The sequence below is a fragment of the Cnephaeus nilssonii genome (assembly GCF_951640355.1).
Source record: "Cnephaeus nilssonii genome assembly, chromosome: 17".
Lineage (NCBI taxonomy): Eukaryota > Metazoa > Chordata > Mammalia > Chiroptera > Vespertilionidae > Cnephaeus > Cnephaeus nilssonii.
The window spans coordinates 10,059,464-10,074,024 of NC_137088.1; the positions used below are offsets into that span (position 1 = coordinate 10,059,464).

The 14,561-nt window shown below is 49.3% G+C and overlaps 1 protein-coding gene and 1 long non-coding RNA gene across 3 annotated transcripts in view; one reads left to right on the forward strand and one right to left on the reverse strand.

Moving 5' to 3' along the window:
* FYCO1 (FYVE and coiled-coil domain autophagy adaptor 1) overlaps nt 1-10,897 on the reverse strand; it is a 74,122-nt gene extending 63,225 nt beyond the window's left edge. For both annotated transcript variants that reach the window (XM_079795083.1, XM_079795082.1), the window contains exon 1: nt 10,770-10,897. The gene's annotated coding sequence lies outside the window, so the exon portion shown is untranslated. The remainder of the gene's footprint in view (nt 1-10,769) is intronic.
* LOC307113480 lies at nt 1,138-8,162 on the forward strand. The gene is made up of 2 exons (XR_013814845.1): nt 1,138-1,713; nt 6,968-8,162. It is a non-coding gene; the product is annotated as an uncharacterized lncRNA (long non-coding RNA).
* Nucleotides 10,898-14,561: the final 3,664 nt, after the last annotated feature.

Here is a 14,561-nt window from a genome sequence, read left to right on the forward strand (position 1 = left end):
TGACCTCCTCCTACCTTGTGTGTGTGTGTGTGGTGGTTTTTTAAATTTGTTTTCTTGGTACAATGTGGGGAGGTGATCCTTCACCTTCCTTCGTGGAGTCGGGGAAAGAGAAGAACAGATACTCTCAGTGGCTAACTTTGGCTGAGGCTCCTCCTTAGAGCTGCACCTCCCTGACCCAGGCTGCAGGTTCAGCTTGAGGAAATCCCTTCCAGCTCTATGTCAAATGGACACCACCTCCGGTTCAGTTGTCCGTCCATCCTGGACCTCTTACAGGGACTCTCTTGCCCTAACCCTCTGCATACTAGTGACTTGCTTAGAATGCTTTTTCTGCTTCCTTTTTTTTTTTTTTTAATTGCAAGTTCATCCCTAAGAGTTTTCTGCCTCAGGCTGAGGGTGCACTACCTACATCCGCCCACGGTTTGGTCAAACCTGCCCCTGGGTCCCTGAACCAGCCGCAGGGCCACAGAGCTGTAACCAGACCTCAGGTTCTCCTAAAATCTGTCCTCAGATCTACACTGATGTACACACCCTCGTCCCTGAAAACAGGATCTGGCCCAGCTGCAAACAGCCGCTTGGTGTCTTTCTAATGCCACCCAGAACTGCATGAACAGCGAGGACCACGGGTGGTCACTACAATCACCAGGCTGAGTGGCTTCATTGTGAGGAAGAGGGGACCATGCCTCCTGCACAACTCGGCCCATCTCTGCCATCTTCATCTTCTAAAAGCCATGGAGCCCATGCGCTCAGAGGGCGAACCTCTTAACATGGGGACAGTACAGGGACACATCTAAGAACAGCCAGGTGATAAACACAGATCCACGGAAACATTTCAACAGCCGCTCTACTCGTTTATTCAGTTGCTCAAACAGAGGCTCTTATGCCAACCAAGAGCTTAAAAACAAAACAAAACAAAACAAAACAAAACAAACCTGGCACTGAGATTACAAATAGAGAACATTGTTTATCTTTTGAGCAAAACCATGACATTCAGCCACGAGGTGAGCAGATGTCGACAAGGCCAACCTCCACTCATCTCTGCTCACGGGCGGCTTCTGCCTCGTTACAAGACACCAGTTCACCAGCCTTACCTGCTCTGCCGACGGGGGCTGCTCCGGTGAATGAGGCACCAAACTCCGAGTTCCCTGCAGTGATTTTCACCAGGAGACCATGATAGAACAAAACAGAAGCTCTAAACAAACCCCCTTTCCCAGTACTGGGAGCAAAAGTCTTAAACTGTTCCACAAACCCCCTTTTTCCAGTACTGGGAACAAAGGCCTTAAACTGTTCCAGGAAACAGCTCTGAGCAACAGGTGCTAACAATTAAGAAAAATAGGGGGTAGGGTTATCAGATAAGAACAACTGACTAAGTCAGAAGGTCTATTGTAACAATTTACTGTAAACAAGCCCAGGTCCACTTTGGAAAATTCCCCGAATTACATTGTACCCCGCCCCAGGTTATAGTTTTCCCTTTATAAGCGTGTAAGATTCTACATTCGGGGCCCAACTCCTCTGCTCCTGCGTGAGTCACGAGTTGAGCCCCAGCGCGCTGGAATAAAAACCTCTTGCCTTTTGCATCAAGTGACGCCTCCTGTGGCTGATTGGGGTTGCCGTCGATTCGTGGGACAGAGTAAGGGTCTCCTTTTGGGGGTCTTACATTTGGTGCGTTGGCCGGGAAATTGACGGCCCCCCTCATCCGCGGAGTCGACCTTGGAGGTAAGAAGGGGTACCCCGAAGTTGTCTGTCTTTGTCCTGTGTTTTAGTTGGTCTGGTTCTGTGTGCGCACTTCTGGTTTTGCAGCCGTTCGGCGACTCGTGAGAGTGACCGAACAGTGGTCGGTAGACGTGCCTGGAGGACCACAGGTTGCAGCCCGGGGGGACGCCCCACGGGTGGAGGAGAGCCAGGGACGCCTGGTGGTCTCCTGCTGTAAGGGCGCTGATCGGGTTGTCTTTGTCTGTTTGGTTTATTGTTAAGATCGCGCCCGTCTGGGGGGCGTAAAAACCCCCGTCTGGAGGGGAGTGGCTCCCCCTCAAAACTCAGGGACGAAGCGGGTCGCTCCCGCTGGTTGGCACAGGGCCATCGTCCAGTTTTTCAGTGTCTTTGTCTGTTTGGTTTCTGTGTCTTTCTGTGGACTTCTGTGGAATTACTGGACGGACGTTATGGGATAGACTCAGTCCACTCCAAGTGAGTGGAAAGGGGAGCTTAATCCCCCCCACACCTGGAGGCCATAGAGCTTCCTCAGGCAAATTAATCAGGTGACTGTTTAAACTCTGGTAAATATCTAATAGGAGTCAAAAACTCAGACTGTTTAGTATATAAAGATAAATGTGAAAGTATTTGTTGTCTCTTTCTGCTGTTTAATTTATTTAAAGATGGGGCGGACCTGCTATGGCGGAATACAAAGGTCTTTAGCAGCTGCTGAGACACCTTTTTCTCAGAGTCCTTTGTTCTCCGTCAGAGAGGGAATCAGCCCACTTAGATAAAAATTCCTCTGTTTATATAAATAAAAGTTTCAGTTTGCTCTGATTTGTGAATTTACTGTATTAAATTGACAGCTTCGCGGGGTGGAGAGATTTACAGGCCCTGTCCCTGCCTGTGACATCATAGTCCAACGTGAAACTAAGGCTGAAGTTACTATTAACTCTTTATAGACCCCGTTAACCGTTTGTTTAACTTACTGTTTTTATTAGGATCCTTATAGAGGACATAACCTGGTCTTTCCCTTCCTCTCTCATTCTGATTCTAGTAGCAGCTGTAACTGGATTAAAAATCTTTTCTTTCAGGAGGCCATCCAGGCTTTCAGCTCACAAGAAATCTCCTCCTGCGAGAGGAAAGAGGGACCCCCCAGAAGGGGATGGAGGCTCTCCCTCTCAACAGGTGTTTGTTTTGTGTTTTGTCATGTTGGTATCAGGACTGTTTGTTTTGTCTTTTTGTCTTATATTTTCTGTCATAATTGGGCCCTATATGTATATATTATTTGTTGAGTTTTGATTTGTCAAGGTTTTGTCAGTTTGTTATCAGTTTGTTAAAATCCTCTCAGAGGACATTGAGTGGTTCTTCCCTTCCTGTTTAACCTTTGACTGTGTAATTGGATTACTGAGCTTTTATCAAGGTTTTGCCTCTCTTGAAATAACACTCTATGTGTAACCTGTCCCTCCCCGACCAAGCATTTTTTCCCCCAGGTCAACGCCGGACTGTAGGATAACTTTCCCCTCACAGTCCCTGGAATATTAGTCTTGTTTCCTTTGTCCAATATGAGTGTCATTTCTGTTTTGCTGAAACATGAGTCGAGAATCCTGTCCTGGGATATGGGAAAGGGAGGCCCCCATCAGGGGACTTAGAGGCAGTGTTCCTGTTATCTGCTCAGATCACAAAACTATAAGAATACTTGTTCACTGAAATGGTGTAAGTACAGACGTCTGTTTGATATTTTGTTTGTCTGCCTGGGTATAATTATTTGTTCATGTAAGGAAGTCTGTGAGAAGAAAAAAAAGAAACATTTAATTTGTTTAAGGCTGAGTGCTCTGACACATAGCAAATCGCCCTGAGTGGCCACGGGGATTTCTTTTTTCCCAGGGGTGTTTGCTCTCTGTCAGAGGGGGAATCGGCCCGCCTAACATAATTTCTGTCTATGTTTATTAATTTGAAGGTATAAAGTTGTAACAATTGTGGTCCAAGAGGTTAAAAGCAGGGACCAAATTTTAAAGTTAACTATTTATAAGAAGGAAGCTTGAGCTGGCAAAGTCACCAAGTCTGCCCAGCAAGCTCAGAAACTAAATGAATCTTATTTCTGACACCTGCTGCCACCCAGTCTTAATCAGTGGTGGAGAAACGGTCTCAGAAGTGTTTGTCGCAATTGGCCATTTAACTTTGATGTGATTAATGATTACAGCACATTGTAAAATCTTTAGGAAGGAAAGGAAAATATTTTGTGGGCCACTTGGTCCTTGTGTGTGTGTCAACTCTTAAGTTGTAGTTTTAAAATCAGTAATTTTAATGGAAACACACTCAAGTAGAGGGGCTTTTCAGAAAGGTCAGGGAGTCTGATTGCAGCGTAAGGGTCACTGGTTTCCCCCTCATGCCACCTTCATTGGCAGGAGACAAGAGCTTTTCCCAATGGGAACAGAGAGTGGACTGCCAGATGAAAACGCCCCGGTGGGAGCATTCCTTCACCACCTGGGACCCGCGCCGTGCTCCCTGCCTCTGCCCAACCCGTGTCCATCCCCTCCAGGGGTTGTTTTGAGTAGCTGCTGGAGGCAGCGACGAAGAGGGAAATTCCCTTGTGACCCCCTGCGCCCCAATGAGACCCAAGAACCCAAGAACCCCTGACGACTCCTTGGACACTTTTCACCGTGTTCTGTTAGGGGGCTTAAAGAAGGCACAGCTAGTAATTCCTCTTTTCAGGCTTATCAGAATCTGAGATCATTATCTGTAGGAAGAATGTGGCCATTTGGGACTCAAGCAGCTGGAGGCCTGGGAACAGGGTGATAGGCCTGCTCCCTCCTCCCTCTGCCTTTTTCTAAATATTTTAAAATAATAGAAGTTTTGAAAGTTAATTTAAAATTATAAAGCTTTTTGTAAAGGTTGTACATGTGATGAGAAAGGGGAACAGAGAAAGAAAGAAAAGCCAGCAGCAAATAGAAAGGAATTAGTATGCTTATTGTAGGAAGCAAGGGCACTGCAAGAGAGAATGTCCTGGCAGATTAGCTACTCAGACTCCAAGGGTCTTTAACTTAGAGGAAGAGAACTGACAGGACTGGGGCTCCTTTCCATTGAGCCCCCAGGAGCTCAGGGTAACCTTACAAGTGGGGGGCAAACCTGTTAGTTTCCTGGTGGACACTGGGGCAGTCTATTCAGTCTTGACAGAGCCGATGGGACCCGTAACCTCTAAGAAGACATCAGTCCAGGGAGCCACCGGACAAATTTCCTGTTTTCCTTAGACATCAAAAAGGACTGTAGACCTCGAAAGGACACGGTAACGCATTCATTTCTGATCATGCCAGAATGTCCGTACCCCCTGTGTAGACGTGACCTCCTGCAGAAACTATTTGGATGTGCCACCATATCCTTTGAGGGGGACGGAGCGGGAATTCCTACGGGCAGTTGGATACTGCCACCTGTGGATATCGGGGCTCGCGGAGATTGCTAAACCTCTGTACTCAAGTACTAGGGGAATGCATCCACTGAACTGGACCGAAGTGGAACAACAGGCCTTTGAGAAGCTAAAAAAGGCTCTCGTCTCAGCACCTGCCCTAGCCTTGCCAGACGTCACGAAGCCCTTCCACCTCCACGTGAGTGAGGTAAGGGGCATTGCCAAAGGGGTTCTCATTCAGACTCTAGGTCCCTGGAAGAGACCTGTTGCCTATCTGTCTAAGAGGCTAGACCCCGTGGTAGCAGGGTGGCCAGCGTGCCTCCGGGCAGTGGCCACCACAGCATTGCTGGTGAAAGAGGCAAATAAGTAGACTCTGGGCCAGGAACTGGCCCTGACAACACCCCATGGTGTGGAGGCCCTCCTTCGAGGTGCTCCGGAGAGATGGATGTCAAACACCAGGATCACCCAGTGCCAAGCTCTTCTCCTAGACCAGCCCTGTGTCCGGTTCCACAAGACACTGGCCATCAACCCTGCCAGCCTGCTTCCAGATGATAATCCAGAGGAACCTATTCAGGACTGCACAGAGGTAACAGACGCAGTACTAACAGCTCGCCCAGACCTGACAGATGTCCCGCTATCATCACCAGACAAGGTACTGTTCACGGTTGGGAGCAGTTATGTTCAGGATGGCATCCGATATGCAGAGCAGCGGTAGTAGCCCTGGACCGCACCATTTGGGCGCAGTCCTTGAATAGGGGAACCACAGCACAAAAAGTCGAACTTTTGGCCTTAATCCAGGCCCTTCGATGGGGACACAGTGCCATCCACCGGGAAAGAGGGTTACCAACTACAGCGGGAAAGGACATTAAAAATAAGGAAGAGATTTTAGCCTTATTAGAGGTCATCTGGCTCCCAAGGGCAGTTGCAATAGTGCACTGCAAAGGACATCAGAAAGGAGAGACAATTGCGGCCAGAGGAAATAGAGCCGCAGACCAAACTGCCAAGGAAGCCGCCCAAAAACCAATGGGGCCTTTACAAGTTTTAGTAACCCTGCCGTACCTGGACCTACGCAGACCCCCTCTTACACCAGACAAGAGGAGGAATTGGCAGAACAGAAGAAAGCCATCAAAGGACCAGATGGTTAGTGGATCCTACCAGATGACAGACTGTTGGTCCCAGAGGCTCTAGGTCGGACGTGAGTTGCCCAGTTACACCAGGCTACCCACTTGGCATCACCAAGACTTCTGAACTTCTGCGAGGCAGGTACTACCAAGCTTAGATAAGGTAATTAAAGGCATAGTCACTAGAAGTAGTGTCTGTGCACAGGTAAATGCTAAGCAAGGTAAGAGGGTCCCCCTGAGAATTCGGGCCCCATGGAAATTCCCCAGGAGAGCATTGGGAGGTGGATTTCACAGAGATTAAGCCACCAGCGTCAGGGTATAAATATCTGCCAGCTCTCATAGACACCCTCTTGGGTTGGGTTGAAGCATACCCCATTAGGACAGAAACTGCCTCTATAGTTGTCAAGAGATTACTCCAGGAGATTATACCTAGCTTCGGGCTGCCAGTAGTCATAGGATCAGATAACAGCCCCGCCTGCCTTTGTAGCCAAAGTATTTCTAAGTAAAGCTCAAGCCTTAGGCCCAGAATCTGGACAGGCATGAGGAGGACTCTAAAAGTACTTTAACTGAATTTGTCCTAGAAACCGGTGAAAACTGGACCAACCTCCTGCCCTTCGCTATCTTATGGGCCAGGTGTACCCCCTACCAGAAGGGGTTCCCCCTTCGTTTGTGATCATGTATAGTAGACCTTCCCCCATCCTTCCCAGGGTCAGGGAGAAACTGAAAGCTGGAATTCATAACCATTCCCTTCCTTAAGTCCTTACAGGCTCTATACCCAGAGAGCCACCCATAAGCTTGTTCGAGATGCACTGCCAGTGCCCACCGCGGACCCTGTACATCCCTTCCAGCCCGGGGACTCGGTGTAGATAAAGAAGTTCACTGCCCAAGGACTCACCCCAACCTGAAAGGGATGCTACACTGTTATCCTGAGCATACCCACGGCTGTTGAAGTGGACGGCACCCAGATCTGGCTACATCACTCCCAGCTCCTGCACCAGGAAACGGCCTGGATCCTGGCAACCAGCGGCCTCACCCATGAGATCCCTAGCCTGGGCTCCACGCAGGCCAGGAGGAGACTCAACACCTGCAGGAGGGGAACTGGACTTCAGTGAGGACAGTACTGATGGGGACTGTGGTACTAGGGGCCTTGGTAACTGTAAGAACATTTTTCTAGCCAGTGAGAAAGTCCAGGGCTAAGTAAGGCTAGATGTGCTAGGGGGTGGGAGAGCAGGAACAGAACAGAGAATGCCCTTAAAGAAAGTAATGAAATATGATAGCAACCATACTTAGGTAAAAACTGCTGTTTGAATTTTAACCCTGCTATTCTGGCTTCTGTACACACTTGCTTGCTTGGACAATAGGATGGTTTGAAAGTTGGTACAGCCAATCCCCTTGGTTTCATCAGGGAGAGAATAAGTACTGTACAGGTTCTAATGATCAGGCAACAATACCAGTCCCTCTGCCACGGAGACAGCCTCGGAGAAGGGTATATAGAGACAGAAGTTCCATGATTAGAACTTACAAAAAAGCAAATGGGGGAATGATAGAACAAAACAGAAGCTCTAAACAAACCCCCTTTCCCAGTACTGGGAGCAAAAGTCTTAAACTGTTCCACAAACCCCCTTTTTCCAGTACTGGGAACAAAGGCCTTAAACTGTTCCAGGAAACAGCTCTGAGCAACAGGTGCTAACAATTAAGAAAAATAGGGGGTAGGGTTATCAGATAAGAACAACTGACTAAGTCAGAAGGTCTATTGTAACAATTTACTGTAAACAAGCCCAGGTCCACTTTGGAAAATTCCCCGAATTACATTGTACCCCGCCCCAGGTTATAGTTTTCCCTTTATAAGCGTGTAAGATTCTACATTCGGGGCCCAACTCCTCTGCTCCTGCGTGAGTCACGAGTTGAGCCCCAGCGCGCTGGAATAAAAACCTCTTGCCTTTTGCATCAAGTGACGCCTCCTGTGGCTGATTGGGGTTGCCGTCGATTCGTGGGACAGAGTAAGGGTCTCCTTTTGGGGGTCTTACAACCACAGCTAGGCAACACCCTTCCTCTGCCTCAAGTTTAAAGGCATTCTAGTCCTGACTCACCCAAGCTGCCCTTGGAATCACCAGAAAACCCATCAACCAAGAGGGAAGAGGAGGACTGCCAGGAGAGGTGGGCGGCTGGGCGTTCCGGTGGCAGCCGCCCACGGCCTCGGTGACCAACACGGGTCACCCTCACCATCTGCTCTGGCGTGGCTGTTGGAGGGTAAGCCGTCTACCACTCCAAATGGGCCTCTCTGGGATGGAGATCACGTCAGGCCAGTTCATTTTAAGACACAGCAGAGGTGCCAGAAGCTCAAAATACCTAGAAGTTACCCTTAGGAAAAGGGCATTTACATTTGTAAGGGCAATCTCCATTTGTAAGGGTGTTTCCACCTCAGGGGACCAGGCCTGCTTTTGTCAGCACTGGAGAAGGCAGGAGCTTACATCTGCATAACAACCTCGCCCTGGGGTACCATGCTTTCCCCAGAGCGGACCCTCCACCCCCAACATCTGCTTTTGTCTTTAGCTGCAGGTGGTATTTAAGATGTTGGCTTCCATCATTTTGGTGAGTTACACAGCTCTCCCTGGGTCTCTCCCTTGGATACGTGTGATTAAACTCTAATTTGTTTTTCGCCTGCTAAGTTGCCTCATGTTAATTTGACTATTAGTCCAACCAGAAGAATCTTGAAGGGTAGAGGATAATTTTTCCTCCCCGACATCTGCTCTAAGTGGTTCCTCTCATCACAAACATCTGTGGGTGCCATCCTGCCCCCAAAGGTCCAGGCCAGTGGTGGGCAAACTCATTAGTCAACAGAGCCAAATATCAACAGTACAACGATTGAAATTTCTTTTGAGAGCCAATTTTTTTAAACTTAAACTATATAGGTAGGTGCATTGTTATTAACTTAATTAGGGTACTCCTAAGCTGGCCTTTGCTAAAAAAAAACTCAAGGGGCCAAAGAGCCGCATGTGGCTCGCGAGCCGCCGTTTGCCGACCACTGGTCCAGGCTAACAGCGTGGCTCCCAAACCCACACGGGTGCCTTGAAACCAGCCGCAAGGAGCAAAGACCATCCAAGGAGCCGCTAGAGGGCTGACTCCGAAGCACAAAAATCACCGACGTCAAATGTTAATCATAGAATCTAACAGGTGGGTGTGTGTTCCCTATGCCAGTCTCCCAAAGATTCTGTGTGTGGAACTCTTTTCCTAACAAAATCCTGGAAACAATCAAAAAAACTAACTGAAGCAGAAAACCCGGTTCCTAAAAACTGGAATCATGGAATCAAAGAAGGCCACACAGCCCAGCACGGAGATAATGGGGTGAAGATAATAATGGCCCCACAACCGGTACAGGGCATCCGATCATTTAGAAGCAGTCCTTGTCACAGAAAGGGGAGAAGGGGTGGAGTGCGGCCCACTCAACCTGGGCCCCCTTCAGAAGGTGGGAGCCCCCAAAGCAGGAAACATTCAGGGCGACAGCGCTCCCCCGGCTGCGCCCCCAGCATCCGCAGGAGGCAGATGGCAGGGAAGTTAAGCTGGCTGCGGGGACGGAAAGGCCGGAGGCGGCAGGAGGGCAGTGAGCCGATTAAGGCCTGATCCTCTGCCCTCCGGGCCCCTGACCCATTTCTCTGTCGGAAACGGAAGCTGCTGTGGTAAGACGAGCAGAGAGGGGCAGAGAGGCTGTGGCCAACACGGGCGGTTTCACTAAGCGCCCCATTTTATTTTTTTTTTCCTGGGGAGGGCAGCCAATGGGAACTGTGAAGAGTGACAAAAAGGCACCAGAAGATGCAGTAACAGGCAGCCACGTGGTTAATGTGTCAACCACACATGATTTCCTATAAAAATAATAATAAAATGCAGCACCCTCTCTACATCCCCCCCAGCCGAGGTTCTGCTCAAGTGCGGAGCAGCCACCCTAGAGACACTCCACAAACCCACAGGTGTTTCAGCAAGGACGGCCGGGGGCCAACCTGAGACCCTGGGTCTGGGCACCAGGGGCAGTGGGTAGAGGGCAAAGGGCCGTGATCTGAGGATGGATGTCTCGGGATGAACAAACCAACCTCTTATGGGGAGGAGGGGAGACCAGGGCATCGGTGGAGCAGCGCGAAGTGAAGGGTCTGGGCAGTCCTGGCCCCGCTGAGCCAGGCACTGGCTTCTTAAGGTCAGTGCCTTGGACAATGCAAGCGGAAAGCTGGGGACCGCTCCCCGCTGCGCCTAAGACACCCCAGGCTTGTTCTGAGACCCCCACCAGGTGGGTTCCTCTGCGGCCCCTCGGCCGTTGGAGGTCTTGGAGCAGGTGTTGGGGGGGGGGGGGTCTGTCTTTCTAACTGGTCACCACAGGCAGCCTGGGCTCCAGGGCCAGTTTCACCCGCTGTGGACATTCCCCAGGCCCGCTGGACAAGGGCTCGGGGTCTGCGGGACGCCCCAGCGGGGTGGGAACGAAAAGGGCAACAGGTGCCTTGAAGTTTCCCGCTCCGGGGCCGAGAGCAGCCTGGGCGCCCCCAGAGTCCGGCCGGCCCCCCGGTGGCACTTACGCGCTAGTGGGTCCACCGCTGGGCAGAACCGAAACTTTCTGGGGCCAAGCGGAAGACTGCGGGAGCGCGGCGTAGACGCCATGATACGCAGAGCCCGCCACAAGCGGGTGCGGACTACAACTCCCGGCATGCTCCACAGGCCCGAGGCCTACAACGCCCATCGGACCCCAGGGGCATATGGGCTCAGACTACAACTCCCAGCATGCTCCGCAGAGCTGAGGTGGGCAACGCCTACTTGCATCTGGCTGTAGGGTTAACCTTTTCAATCTCCCAAGACACACCAACCACGGTGTTGGGATCTTTCTCGAAAGCAGCCCCGTCCATGTGTGACTTTTGAGAATGTGGCTAGTTTGAGTTGAGTTGCGCATGTGTTGTAAGTGCAGAATACACTTGAGTTCCAAAGACTTAGTGTGAAAAAGAAATTCCGAGTAGAAAGTAGTATCATTCCCTCTGTGGTCCTTGTTCAGACACAGTTGGATTAAGAGATAGGAAAAAGCCCTGGACTTGGAGACAGAGACTTGAGTGTTAGGCCAGAGGAGAGATAGGGACAAAAAACTGAGCCAGGGAACGAACACTCAAGACAGACTTGGCCTGGGACAATTTTGCCTAAGGCCTAAATGGAGCAGCCAATTTTCCACCATCCTGATTCACACAGGATTTATTTCACACTTTATCTCCAACCCTTCTTCTGCGTCCCTCCCTTCACCCCAAATCCTAACCCAGTTCCCCCCATAAGCAGAGAACTTTTAGGAATCTTATGTAATGATCTTGGGTAGAGATTTATTTGTGTATATGATACAATGATTTTTTTTTCTGTTTTTATTAGATGATTGCAATAGTAATTCATATTAGTCTGGGCTGAATGATTTACAAAGCAAGTACTTTACACACATAACCTCATGTGCACCTCCATTGTGTGAGTAGAATCCGTTTTTGTGTGATTGATACACAGTTTTACAAATGAGGACACTGAGGCTCTTGAGAGCTCCAAGGTCACAGTGAGTGAGTCAAGAGCTTGGATTTTCAGTTTGGGTCCAGGGTTCAAATCCCAAGAGACTTCTCAGCCAGTTTACTTTGGGGGTCTTTTCTACTGGGCTTTCCATGCTTGTGGGTTTCTTTGTCCCATCAGAGGCAGTTTTCACAAATGAAAGCCATGGGAATTCAAAAACCACGTGATACCTGGGCTGGTGGGCTCTGGAGAAGAACCCATGGGAAGCCTATGAATGGTACCTGGAGTTGACTGGAAGATGTAATATAAGCAAGAGTCAGAAGAGGAAATGGAAGTAGAGGAAAAAAACACACACCAAAAAGAGAGTCTCCTTATCCACTTACTCAACCAACCACACATATTGTGGGGTGCCAAGGAAGGTTCTAGATATGCAACACAGATTGTGCAGTCAAGGAAGTTCCGCTCTGGCTGGGGTCATCTGAGGTCTGGGGCTGCCCTGGGCTTGGAGGCACATTCCTATTTGGAGATCAGCAAGGTTCCTCTCCTCTTGATTTTGTTTGAGGGAGTGTGGAGGTGGAAATGCTGTGAAGAGGATCTTTCTTAGGTACCACTAGGGATTTTATATGTTTCAGGTATGGCAGGTCTGCAGCCCTGTGACCAGGGCATCATATTTCAACTATTAGGGGAGGGATAGGCCCACAAGAGTCCGGTTGAGGTTGAACAGTGGTTTTAGTGGGTGGAGGGAGGAGAAAGCAGGAGGTTGTAGCTGATGGAGGGTGTGGTCAGAGAATGTTGAGTACAGTCCCTGGCCTCACCCACACTCCCTTTCTGATAGGGTGTCCCTCTATCTTCCAGCTTTTACCTTTCTGTCTCCATGCCTCTTTCCTTGGATTCCCAAGGAACTGGATTAGAAGACTCGTGGTTAAAGATCACTTTAAGAGCTAGTCTATCGGGAGTGCCAAAACATCACTAGAAATGAAGAGATGGACATGATTGTATTTCATGAAATGCTCCTAGGGATATGGCTTTATGTGTTGAAAGAAATACTTAAATATGCATCTTGGGATTTGAAGGAATGGGATGGGGTAAGGAGACAGTGGATCAAGCCTCTCAAAAGCCATGCGCTATGGTGATACAAGACCCCTTAAGCCTGCCTTCTAAGAAGAGTGGGCTCAAAACCAATGGAGCTTTGGTTTGGCCAAGTGGGTGTGTGATCTGGAATCCTCTGTTTTTCTGCTCCCTGGCCTCAGCCTGCCATCTAAATAAAAGTTGAACAAAATTTAAGTAATACCAGTTTAAGGAGGTGCCAAATTATTGGCCTGATAGAAGCCCATAGGCTTAGCTCAGACCCTGAAATCATCTCCTTCCTTAGGTGATGGGCTATTTCTTCCATAGGTGGTGGGTGATGGCCCCACCTATTGGTTAGCTAGTCCCTTCACTGGTGCACCACCCAGCCTTCTCCAGCAGGTGTTACTGACCAATTCTTAAAATTAGACCTTCACTCTTCCCAGCAAGGTTAATGTCCTCCAAGGCTGGCCTCCCAATGGCAACTAGATTATTGAAATGATAGCTGGAACTGAAGGGGAAAATGCTTTATAAGCTCTCCAGGCTCCAGCTGAGGGCTGTATTAGTAGCTACTTTACTCAATAAACATATATTGAGTGCCACAGTGACTCTGCAAAGTCCCGCTCAATGAACTGTGGAAGATTCTGGAATTCCCATTTTCAAGGAGTTGTACCCAATGTTTCTAAGTAGGGTACATGTCAGAATCAGCTGGGGAGATGTTCCAAAGGCCCCAGTCCAGAGCTGAATCAGGTTCATAGATTGGGACCAGGTCTGTATGGTATGGGAAAATTTAGAGGGTGGTCCTTGGATGTGAAGCTATGGGACCACGGAAGAGGCAGGCATGCGTATCATGAATGAAAAGGCAAGGTCAAATATAGTCATTGTCACATAGAAGATTAAGCAATGTGCTCTGAGTGTAGACTAGGAAAGAAAGGTAAATATCTATAAAGAAGTGGCTTGGGGCAAGGAAGGTGGAAAGTGCCCCATGGCACACATCCCCCAAAAGCATAAAATAGAAGAATAATGACAGCTGTCATTCTTTGCTCCCACTTCGTACACAATGATAGAGCACCAGGGTCCATGCTTGGCAGGGTGCAGGACCAGGTTTCTGCCTTCAGGCAGTTTGCAGTCTGATGGGGCAGGGAGATAAGACATGCATGTACGTAACTATGACTCGTGGCGGGAAGTGACAAATAATATTTTTCAGGGACAGGCAAAGTGCCAAAACAACCAGAGAGTGCTCTCCTGATTTAAAGATTGGGGAGGGCTTCCTGAAGAAGCTGGCCTTTCAGCTGGGGCTTGTAGATTAGGGAGCAGAAGGACAAGTGTCCCAGGCCCAGGTGACAGCATGGCAGAGGCCAAGAGGAAACTGGGTCTTTTGTGGTTGGATCCCATGCTGGTGGCGTGGGGGCTTAGGGTGGGATAGAATGCACAAGTTAGCAGTGGATTTTAGGAGTCTGGAAGGACTTGCTAAGGTGTGTGGGTTTTATTTGTATGAAATAAGGAACCACTAAGGGCTTTGAGCAGCTTGGTTTCAATGCAAAGGACGCTGGTGGGGAAAGAGATGAGCAGCAGGAAGATGCTGAGAAGGGAGGCCATTTGGGGATGAATCCATGAGCATGCAATGGCGAGAACAACTCTGAGAGGCACTGGGAAGGCAGAGTCAATAGAACTTGGCCATGGGAGTGGAGGGAAAGGAAATGCAGGGCTTGAAGAGGACTCAGGTTTGGAGGGTGAGCAATTGGGGGGAATCTGGTGCCGTCAACCAAGCAGGAGAA